Here is a 12,180-nt window from a genome sequence, read left to right as displayed (position 1 = left end):
ATATTGGGGCCCCTGTGCACATTTCTTTTTTTTTTTTTTTAAAGATTTATTTCTTATATATAAGTACACTGTAGCTGTCTTTAGACACACCAGAAGAGGGCATCAGATCTCATTACAGATGACTGTGAGCCACCATGTGGTTGCTGGGATTTGAACTCAGAACCTCTGGAAGAGCAGTCGGTGCTCTTAACCACTAAGCCATCTCTCCAGCCCCCTGTGCACATTTCTTGACGATGAGTTACCTTTTTTGTCCCTTGTCAATGTACATTTATTAGTCCAGTGTTGGCTGAAGTGGAAACTTGTGGTTTCTTTGGAAAGTCAGTTATGTCAAAGAATATTTCACTGAAGCACAGGTGGAAGGGTGTTTTCCTAAGGCAGATATGTAAAAGAATGTTTTACTGGAGCAGACGTAAAGCAAGCATGTGAAAGGACACCTGATGAAGGTCTCTTTGACAATGACATGTATGTGTTAGTTCACCTTACATGCTTTGTTGAGTTCCGTTTGTCATGATTTCATAGACAGAAATGTACCAAAAAACTCCTCAAGAGGTTCTTGTGACTTCTTGCAGCTTCCACAGACTCGGGCCAGTTGGCAGAGTGATGTCAACTGATATAGACTCACATGCTGAGGCAAGACTTGTGGAAGGACACATGATTTTTGGAGGGAGTATAAATAGGACTCAACAGACTACAAGAGGGGCATGCTTGCACAGCTACCTTTGCACTGCTTCTTGGTCTTGCATCTTGGCTAATCTTCGCCTTGTTGAAAGAGACACGTCAAAGAACTCACGTTGTGCCTGATGGTCCTGGTCCCTCTTGCTGACTTGTGCCAATTCAGCTGAGGCCTGGCTGTCTCTGCTAGGTTGTGCCACCACGGCTGCTGATTCGTGTGTGCTATCCTGACACTACTGAGCTGGACTGCTGGTATATTCGTGAAGTGTTTGCAAGTAGATTGAGCTACTGCTGCTGAACTGTGAAGTAAACTGCTGATTTCCTAACAACACAGATGGGATATGCTCTACAGAACAATTTCTAAACAGGTTTACTTCCCACATATCCTAATAACCTTTCGTTCCCACTCCCTCTGGTGGCTAGAAGGGAGGTTAAAACATTTAAAAACCTTATTAAAAATAGAGTTTAAAAATATAAGCCTACAGTCCACCTTTGTCATATTTGCATATTTCAGAAGGTTGGGGTTTTTTTTTTTTTTTTAAGATTTATTTATTTAATGTGTGTGAGTACACTGTTGCTGCTTCAGACACACCAGAAGAGGGGTTGGGGATTTGGCTCAGTGGTAGAGCACTTGCCTAGAAAGCGAAAGGCCCTGGGTTCGGTCCCCAGCTCCGAAAAAAAAAAAAAAAAAAAAAAAAGAACAGACACACCAGAAGAAGGCATCGGATCCCCATTACAGATGGTTGTGAGCCACCATGTGGTTTCTAGGAATTGAACTCAGGGCCTCTGGAAGAGTAGTCATTGCTCCAGCCCCAGGGCCTCCTTTTTGAATTATTTCTAGACTCTACAAGAACAATACATGTTCTGAAACTACTGAGATGTTTTCTCTAGTCCCAATTATGCTGATGTATGTATGTATGTGTATGTCTCTAGCTGTCTTAGAACTTGCCATATAGACCAGGCTCTCAGTAAATTCATAGAGATCTGTCTGCCTCAGTGCCTTGAGTACTGAAATATAAAGACCTGAGCTACCATGCTCTGCTCTATTCTACCTTTTCCTGCCCTTCCATCCCTTCCCCCCTTTTCAAGACAAGGTCTAGTTTTATACTCAAGACTGGCTTTGAAAGTCTTGTCCCAGCCTTCTCAGTGCAGGGATTACAGATGTGTACTTGGCCATTTTCAGTTAATTTAAAAAAGTCCTGATATGACCATTGAGAATATCAGTGGTATATTGTACAAAATAAGTTAATTACAGAACATTCAGATTCAGTGAGACAGTGGAATAAAGTACTTTGTGAGATGTGTGTAAAACACATAGAGTAGATAGGATAGATAATCATAGGACTAAGTACATATTATTATCACACGCCACTCATAAATCTGAGACTTTAAAGAAATGTGTAGTCACAGCTTATTTTATAAAAGTGAAGTTATACTGAGCAGCACTGGCTTTGATTAATCAGAATGTGTCTTAACATTTCCTTAGGGAGGAGATATTGGTCCTTCTGGACTAGGCTCCAGTTTTAGGCCTGACTAAAGTGCAACATCTTATACTTGTCCTGGCCCCATTCTCCCAAGCAGGAATAGGACTAAAGGTAGAGGACAAGAAAAAAAGCTGATCCTGAATTATTTCATTTTCTCCTATGGTGACCTTTGGCCAAGATGAAGCAAGTAAGGGGAAAAGGGCTTTGGGGGTTCTGTCTTATTTTCATCTGAAAATAGAAGGAAGATATCACACGCTTCTTCCTCTCTTGGCTGAGTTCTTTGTATGTGCTGCTCTGTTGTATGCATGTATGTGCACTGGTGCATTTCTTCTCCTTCTGTTATGTGTGTGTAATGTGTCCAGAGATAGAGCAGATCCTTGATGTTTGCTGGCAGCCAGTCTAGCTGAATCATTGAACTCCGTCCAGTGAGAGACTCAAAGAATTAAATCTCAGGAGAATAAGGTGGAGATTAATAGAAAACACCTGACATTAACTTCTAGCCTCTACATGAACTCACATAAGTGTGCACAGAGAACAACACTACATAGTCCCCCGCTTCCCCCCAAAAAACAAAAGCAGTGATTGATTGGGAAGGTAGCAAACAGCCCTCAGAACAATATATAAGCTCCAGAGTGGTGGGGAAAGTCCCCAGAGGTCAGAGGAGGAAAAAGTTATCAGGGTGGTGGTTGCAGCATCAAGCTTACTGCTCCAGCTTACAGTCTTAGTCTGCATTTGTCAGCTCGGTGGTTGATGCCGCTTTCATGACTCTGAACTTAAGGGAGTTTGATGACGATTACCAAGTGCCTCTGGTAATGAACCATTGATGTATGCTTGCCTAAATGCATAGAGGATGTGAGCTCAAGAAACTCCATGTTACCCAAGTCCAGAGTCTCCACGATGGTGTTAGCCTTTTTAAAGCATTCAAACTGGTTTTGGAATGGGTCAAGTTATTGAAGAAGACATTGCCTTACAAGGCAGTTTCATATTGGCAGTATTCAGCCTGAATGCACACTCCAGTGTCATATGGTCTAGTATGTTTTTTTTTTTTTTTTTTTTTTTCTTTTTTTCGGAGCTGGGGACCGAACCCAGGGCCTTAAGCTTCCCTAGGCAAGCGCTCTACCACTGAGCTAAATCCCCAACCCCGGTCTAGTATGTTTGATGATAAGATATTTTAAAACAATCCCATCCATCCATCTGTCATTTTTGGTTTTTCATGACAGAGTTTCTCGGTGCAACTGTCCTGGAACTCACTCTGTAGACCAGGCCGGCCTTGAATGCAGAGATGGCCTCCTCCTTCCTCCCGAGCACTGGGACTAAAGGCATGCATCACCATGCCCAGCTGATGATGCCAAGTCATTAATCTGTGAAAGTTTGTTATTGGCTGGGAACATTATATTTCTTTAAGATAGTCACTCATTTACCTTGAAATTTCTGGTGGTCTTTGGTCTAAGTTTGATGTTGTATTCTGAATTAATTTCAGGCATGCTAATAATTTACTTAATTAAAAGGTTTTATTGATGGGGCCTGGAGACATAGTTAAGAACACTTAAGAGTTTTTGAGAGGACTGGGTTTAATTCCCAATACCCACCTAATGATCCACAACCATCTGTTATTCCAGTTCTAGTAGATCTGATACTTCTGTTCTTTATGGGTAATGCGTGGGCTCGTGCATGTACACACACACACACACACACACACACACACACACACAGTACATATATAAATTCAGGCAAAACGCTCACATATATTTCATATATGAAATCTAAAAAGCTAAAACTTTTTTTTTTTTTTTTAAATATTGTTGAGTTTGGGTTTTTGAGATGGGATCTTATCTGTAGCCCTTGTTGGGCTAGAACTCACTCTATAAGTAAGCAATCCTCCTGCCTCCCACTGACTCCTCAGTGCTGGACTTACAGGCCATGCCCAGCAAATTTTGTTTTCTTTTAGATAAAAACTCAATTAAAGGAACCACTATGCCATATAGTAGTCTCACTGCTGTCTGTAGTAGCCCAAGGAAAAGAAATCTTATGCTTTTTAAAACTTACTACATAATCTAAACTGTTCTTATTACTTACTCTGATCCTTTTGTTCCAGTCTCCAAATGCTGAGATTATTGTTATAAACCACCACACTCATTAAATAGTGTTTTGAAGAGACTCTTGTGCTCTGATGTGACATAGCCAGAATGTACAGTCTACCCAAATGTTAGCCAGCAGACAGATTCATAAAGGAAATGTTGAGCATAGACTCTGGGTTCTGTTTAACAACCTCCCCTGCAGAGGAGGGGTGGGTAAGGGGGGAGGGAGGGAGGGGGAGAGGATAAAAATTTTATTTTAGATCTAGACAAGGTTCATGTAATCCCAGAATTTTTTAAAATTATGTTTATTTTATGTGCACTGGTGCTTTGTCTGCATTTATGTCTGAGTTTGTCAGGCCCCTAGAACTGGAGTTACAGGTAGCTGTGAGTTGTCATGTGGATTCTGGGAGTGAGTCCTGGAAGAACAGCCAGTGCTTTTAACTGCTGAACCATCTCTCTAATCCTCCCGCCCCTTTTTGTTGTGTGTGTGGGTAGTTTCAAGCCAAAATTTCTCTACATAGCCCTGGCCATCCTGGAACTCACTTTGTAGACCAGGCTAGCCTCAGTCTCACAGAGATCCTCCTTCCTCTGCTCCTAAGTGCTTGGGTTAAAGGCTTGTGCCACCACCAACCAGCCTTGATCACAGTTTTATGTGCTCAAGTCAGTTAATCATACAGATCTTGAAAACGGAGTTTGGAGAGAATAGGGAGGAGAGACAGTTGAAAGAGCTTGGTCAGTAGCTGCTTAGCCAAATTAGATAGTAGGAATAAGATTTGGGTTTTGTTGCAGAAATGAAAGCTATAGAGAACAGTAATATATATTTTAAGGGAGTCAGAAAAGTGTCTTTTGTTTTTTTTTTACTTTGTTTTTATTTTTATTTATTGTTATATGAGACTGGGTTTTATGTAGCTTATGCTAGCTTCAGACTATATCAGTGTTTTTCTTTTTTTTTTTTTTTTTTCCGGAGCTGGGGACCGAACCCAGGGCCTTGCGCTTGCTAGGCAAGCGCTCTACCCCTGAGCTAAATCCCCAACCCCATCAGTGTTTTTCAATTTGTGGGTCACTACCCTTTTGGGGGTTGAATGACCCTCTCATAGGAGTCATTCAGCCTGCATATCAGGCAAGTATGTACAGTTCACACCAGTAGTAAAATTAGTTATGAAGTAGCACTGAAGATTTGGGGTTACCATAATGTGAGGAACTGTATTAAAGGGTCACAGCATTAGGAAGGTTGAGGACCACTGCCCTATGTAGTTGAGGCTGGTTTTGAACCCTGGGTCCTTTGACTTTCTGACAAGTGTTGGAATTACAAATGTGTAATACTATATCACACTCTAAAGACAGAATTCCCCCTATTCCTTTTCTTACTTCTTTCTCCCCTTCCAACTTCTCTCTTTCCCTTGAATTCATTCATCCATTCTTTCTTTCTTTTTTTCTTTTTTTAAAGGATTTGGAATCAAAAGTGTCTTGTGCATGCAAAGCAAGAATGACATCTCTAGTCCCAGAAGGATTTGAAATATACTATGTAATGTACACTTGATATACTATCTACCAAAGTATCATGATGTAAGCCATCTACTACTGAACATGTCAATGAATACCATTTCCTGAAACATGACAGTGTATGTCATCTACTGAGCATAGCAGATATCATCTATTCCTGAGCATCATAGTGCATATTATCCACTGATACAGTAGTGTATACCATCTTCTGAAACTTCACACTGTGCTCATTCTATTAAAACATCGCATGGCAACCGAGCAGTGGTGGGCAGAGGCAGCAGATTCTGAGTTTCAGGACAGTCAGGCTACACAGAAAAACCCCATCTTAAAAAAACAAAAACACCCAAACCAAACAAAACAAAAACCCCAACCAAACTAAACAAAAACTATTACCCGGTACATGGTAAATGTATACAGTGTTTTTAAGGATTGGCATTGTGATGGTTTGTATATGCTCTGCCCAGGGAGTTGGCACTATTAGAAGGTGTGGCCCTGTTGGAGTTGGTGTGTTATTGTGGGTGTGGGCTTAAGACCCTCATCCTAGTTGCCTGGAAGTCAGTCTTCCACTAGCAGCCTTTAGATGAAGATGTAGGACTTTCACCTCCTGCACCATACCTGCCTATGTGCTGCCATGTTCCCACCTTGATGATCTTAGACTGAATCTCTGAACCTGTAAGCCTGCCTCAATTAAATGCTGTCCTTACAAGAGTTGTCTTGGTCATGGTATCTGTTCACAGTAGTAAAACCATAACTAATATAGGCATGTAATTGGTTGTAGAGAGCCTGCAAGTGGGAGGAGCCCTGGGATGGGTCCACAGCACAGGAAAAACATCAAAAACAGTAATGGGGGGGTTGGGGATTTAGCTCAGAGGTAGAGCGCTTGCCTAGCAAGTGCAAAGCCGTGGGTTCGGTCCTCAGCTCCGAAAAAAACCCCAAAAACAACAAAAAACCAAAAACCAGTAATGGGTATGATGATGCATGCCTGTAAGCCTGTGCACAGGAGACTGAGGCAGGACACTTGCTGCAAGTTTGACACCTCAAGCCTTGGCTTCAGGATAAGAGATGATCTGAAACAAATAGTTCCAATCACTTCATTTTTGTCTTCATTATACTGATCTCCTATGGCCTGTACTCCTGGACTTGCTCTGTGGGTGCCGGAGATCTGATCTCAGGTTCTCAAGTTTGTGTGGCAAGTGCTTTACCAAAGGAGCTACATTTGTCAGTTAAAAAAAATTATTTTATGTGTATGGGTGTATGCCTGCATGTATGTTTGTACCACATGTGTGCATCACGCACAGAGGGTAGAGGAATCCATTGTATTCCTGAGAACTTGTAGTTACAGGTGGTTTAAACCATCATGTGAATGCTTACAACAGAACCCAGGTCCTCTATAAAGAGTTGCCAATGCTGCTAACAACTGAGCCATCTCTCTGAGCCCCTGCATTTCCTCATTTTAATGGTAATACATCACACCCCCCATGTCAGATGGATAATGTAATAATGTCATAATGAGGGTTGAAGGACGCATGTGTCATACAATGGTGTAACCTAATCATACTTTAAAAAAAAAAAGGATGGCAAGTACTGGCCATTTTGACTGGTAATCACTATGCTCAATGATCTAGACTTCAGATTCTGCATTTAAACTCATGACCTATATGTAATAATTTAGCATCTTATTTGGTTCTCTGGTAAGCGGGAGTAGATTTTTAAAAATAAATTAACAAATGTGTGAAGCCACAGGCCAACAAGTGTTAAGCACTTGCTAGAGGATGAAGAGTGGGTAGTGAGTGTCAACCAGTGTTGTACTCTTTTATTCTGTGTTCTCTGAGCAACTATAATTTTCAGTATTGATTTAGAAACAGTGTTTTCAGAGCTTATGGACTGTCTGTTTCTCAGAACAATGCAAAAGGGGGTGGGGGAGGCTTCTCCCAACAGGGAGATGGAGTTGTAATTGAAATTCAGGTTTCCTGTCTGCAGAGTTCCAGTGCAGTTTCCCTTCTCACTACTTCTAACATACAGACTGATGGTGACTTACACTGAGATATGAGAAGTGTTCTGCTAGTCTGTGGTTGTTTTATATTTAGAAATAGGTAGGTACAAATACAGAACTCATGCTGACTAAATTTTGTTGGGTGAGGGGCATATGGTTCTGGGGTAATGTTTTGTTATTTTCTTCTTCATTCTGTTTTATAACAAATTCCGATGATTCACATGGTTGGAACATTTATCAGTACCAGTGTTACTACTAATCTGAGAAGTCACATCAACATCATGGAAAGGAACTTAGTTTAGGAAAGATTTTCAAACAAAATTCACTTTTTAGGATTTTGCATGTCTCATGTTCTTTTTTCCTTCACTATTGTCGTAGTTGGTGATTTTTTTTTTCTTTTCTTTTTTTCGGAGCTGGGGACTGAACCCAGGGCCTTGCGCTTGCTAGGCAAGCACTCTACCACTGAGCTAAATCCCCAACCCCTGTTGGTGATTTTTTCATGTTGGTTTACTTTGTTGGTACATTTAATTAAAAGTTTTATTCCTAGACAAGTAGTTCTTAATGATGAAGTCTATGTAACCTCAGCTATTCTGGTCTACACATTACAACTTTGCTTTTTAGCTGTTGCTTCAGAGGTGCGAATATATATGGTCATGCCCATTGCTAGCTACCTAGTGTAGCTGTTCACCTATTGTGTATAAAGACTTAACTGTCAGAATCCTAAATTGTGGAATTGGGAAGGATTTTTCCCCCCCCTGGATTGTTCATTAAGCTTAGCAGTGAGAGAGTATACTTTCATTTAAAGTTTAAATTTTAAACCCTTTCTCAAATTTGTCTATCTAACCACAGGAGACCAAGTTCTGACCACAGGAGACCAAGTATCATGTATTGCTCATTTATTTTTTTTTTCTTTTTTTTCGGAGCTGGGGACCGAACCCAGGGCCTTGCGCTTGCTAGGCAAGCGCTCTACCACTGAGCTAAATCCCCAACCCCGTATTGCTCATTTATATAGAATATTCTGTATCTAGTGGGACTGTTCTTTAAGACCAGAGGTCCTTAGCTATCCTGTAACTTGTTCTGTAGACCAGGCTAGTCTAGAACTCAGATCCACCTGCATATGTCTCCTGAGTGCTGGAATTAAAGGCATGCGCCGTCACCACATAGCTACAAACTTTAGCCATTTAAAAAACAAATATCAAGGAACATATTTGAAAGGAGCCTTCTCTCCAAGGCTGGAGATTAGACTTATGGAAGATAGAATTATAATCAGTAGGTTGTTCAGAGTTTCTGGGTTGGTCCTCAGTTGGCAGGCAAGTCAGATCAACCTGGAGTGTAACAGCTGAGAGAGTAAGGGATGGATGAGCACACAGAAGAGAGAGCTGCCAGAATTGGCTAGAGCACAGCTCATGCAGCAAGGGGAAAAATTATTCATACACACACACACACACACACACACACACACACGTAATTAAATATATATTAAATAAAATGAGTCAGGGCAGCTCCAAGGTTGGCTAGTCTTTCAGTGCTGAGGGACCCTGGTAGGTGGAGGCATGAATGGATGGGGCTTAGGGGAAAGCAGCAACAGTAATTAGGGTTGGGATACAGATTCATGTTCTGAAGCTCTTAGTTATTACATTGCTATTCCTAAAGTTCAGAGGTAGAGAAAGTACACATTGTCAAATATTACTCATCCCTAGAGGCAATGTGTTTTTCAAGAGCCTATCTGTAGCAGACTCTGAGAGGGAAGCCTTCCCTCCCAGCTCTGTCTCTCTAGCTCCCTCTATTGATAAGTTTTAATTACGTTCTTGTGACAATTATAGAAGGGCTTTGTTTTTTTAACATGGTACAAAAGCCAAAGCCATACTTTATGTATTTTTTTTTTTCAAGACAGAATTTCTCTGTGTAACTCTTGATGTCCTGGAACTCACTTTTTAGACCAGGCTAGTCTGAAACTCAGAGATTAGCCTGCTTCTCTAGGCAAATGCTAGGATTAAAGGTGTGCACTACTATCCCCAGTATTTGCTTGGTTTCAGCAGGCTGTGCAATAGGCTGTGCAATAGAGTAGGACATTGCCTGCTTATTCATGAACTTTATTGGGATGTAAGTCCAGGAGCATCAGTATTTATGAGACCTGGTGCTTTTCACTTAGTAAGCAGAAAGAGGTGCTGAAGCCAAGAGGCATTATGTCTGCAGCCAGCATGGAAAAATGTGAGCAGGAAGGTGCACCAATTAGCAGTTCATTGCCTCTTGGCTCCACACATACCCACTCTCGTATGTGATATTTGAGGTGCCCTCTACTGATTGTCTCTTTTTGTCAATTCTCTGTGCCTTCTCTACATTTCAGTAGAATTACTATGGGCAGCTTTCTGGCAAATTCTTTGGCTTCCCATAAGAGTCCAGTGTTACTTTACACGGCATTGGGTGCTACCAGCACATAGAAGATGGCTCCGCTCCTCTCTTCCCTCCCTCCCTCCCTCCCTCTCCTCCCTCCCTCCTCTCTTTCCTTTCCTTTCCTTTTCTTTTTTTTGAGGCAAGGTTTTTAGAAGTTGATAATGGCATCAAACTCCTGGGCTTAAGTGATCCTTCTGCCTCTGCCTTCTATGTAGCTGGGGTTATACGCATGTAACATCCCTAGCACCTACATAAAAAACAAAAACAAAAACATGTATAGTAGCATGTACCAATAATTCCAGTACTGGCAGGTCTTGAGGGCTTTCTGGGCAGAGAGTCTAGCTAAAATGATGAACTCTAGGCTCAGTAATAGATCCTATCTCAGGACTAGTAAGATGGTTCAGTGGCTAAGGTACTTGCTGCTAAGACTTAACAACTTGAATTGTAAGGAACCACATAGTAGAAAGATTGAACCAAGTCTTGGAAATTTTCCTCTGACCTCTACACTTGTGCCATTTCACACTCACACAGAGAACAAAATATAAATAAGTAAATAAAAATAAATAAATAAATATTTAAATAAATATAAATAATAAATAAAAAGCCAAAAAAGGGGAGAGGATGGGTACTGATAGAGAAAAACACTCAGCTTCTGGCCTCTTGTCTGTATACACAAGGGTGAATGCACCCTCCTGTATACTTGTATCCATAGGGGTGCATATATATATTATATATATAATATGTATATATCACAGACAATACTAGTATGAATGATATGCATCAAGTTTATTCTTGAATATTATACCTCAAGTCTATGGCTGCTCCTGTATTTACGCTTGTTTCTATCGATCCTCTTCTTTACTAAGAATCCGCTAATGTTTTTCAATGGTATGTGGCTCCTACTCAGATTTGTTTTGTTTGAGACAGGATTTACTTATGTAGCCCTAGATGTCCTAGAGCTCCTTATGTAGACTAACTAGGCTGGCTTATAAATTCACAGAGATCCATCTGTCTTTGCCTCCTGAGTACTAGGATTAAAGGTGTTTGCCACCACACCTAGGTTCTTTTTTTTTTTTTTTCATTTTCTTTTTTTTTTTTTTTTTTTTTTTTTTTTTTCAGGGCTGGGGCCAAACCCAGGGCCTTGCACTTGCTAGGCAAGTGTTCTACCACTGAGCTAAATCCCCAACCCCACACCTAGGTTCTTGATGCAGCCTTTGTCTTTTGACTGAGCACTCAATGGTGCTAAAGTCTCTGTTGAGCTGGGTGTGGTAGCTGAGATCCCACCCTTAATCCCAGTAACTGGGGAGGCAGAGGCAGGTGGATCTCTGTGCATTCTAGGCCAACCTGGTCTACAAAGCTAGTTCAAGGTCAGCCAGGGCTGTTAAACAGAGAACCCTGTCTTGAAAAACCAAACCAAACCAAACTAAACCAAACCAAACCAAACCAGACAAAGACATTTCTCTCCTAGAGAGGGAAAATTGCCATTCCTACCATGATGAAAGGGTCCAATATAGTCAACCTGTTACTGACAGCTGCCTACCTTCCCTAGATGTTGTACAGATTAGCTGTCAGCAATGGTAAGGCCAACTCCTTGATGGGTATGCATGTTGTTGAGCCATACTGTTTTTCTTTTTTAGATTAAAAAATTATTTATTTTATGTATATGAGTACATTGTAACTGCCTTCAGACACACCAGAAGAGGGCATCAGATCCTATTATATGTGGTTTCTGGGAATTGAACTCAGGATCTCTGGAAGAGTAGTCAGTGCTCTTAACCACTGAGCCAGCTCTCCAGCCCGAGAAGCATTGTTTTAATAGACTTTTTTTTTTTTTTTGAGCTGAGGACCAACCCAGGGCCTTGCGCTTGTTAGGCAAGTGCTCTACCACTGAGCTAAATCCCCAACCCCAATAGACTATTTTTAGGTTCTTGCAAAGTGAGTAGAAAGTAATAAGTCAGTCTCTTTCCGACCCACAGCCTCCGTGGGATTATATAGTATGCAGCCTTAGCAGATTTTTTTTTTAAGCTTAGTAATATATATGTACAATTTTGCCTGT

At 41.0% G+C, this 12,180-nt stretch overlaps 1 protein-coding gene and 1 pseudogene across 1 annotated transcript in view; one reads left to right on the top strand and one right to left on the bottom strand.

The window, feature by feature from the left end:
• Fam193a (family with sequence similarity 193 member A) overlaps positions 1-12,180 on the top strand; it is a 113,674-nt gene that overhangs the window by 24,197 nt on the left and 77,297 nt on the right.
• LOC116913015 lies at positions 7,217-7,313 on the bottom strand (annotated as a pseudogene).

This window comes from Rattus rattus, chromosome 11, assembly GCF_011064425.1.
Source record: "Rattus rattus isolate New Zealand chromosome 11, Rrattus_CSIRO_v1, whole genome shotgun sequence".
Lineage (NCBI taxonomy): Eukaryota > Metazoa > Chordata > Mammalia > Rodentia > Muridae > Rattus > Rattus rattus.
Note: the sequence above shows the minus strand (reverse complement) of the source record. Positions and strands in the feature narration are given on the sequence as shown.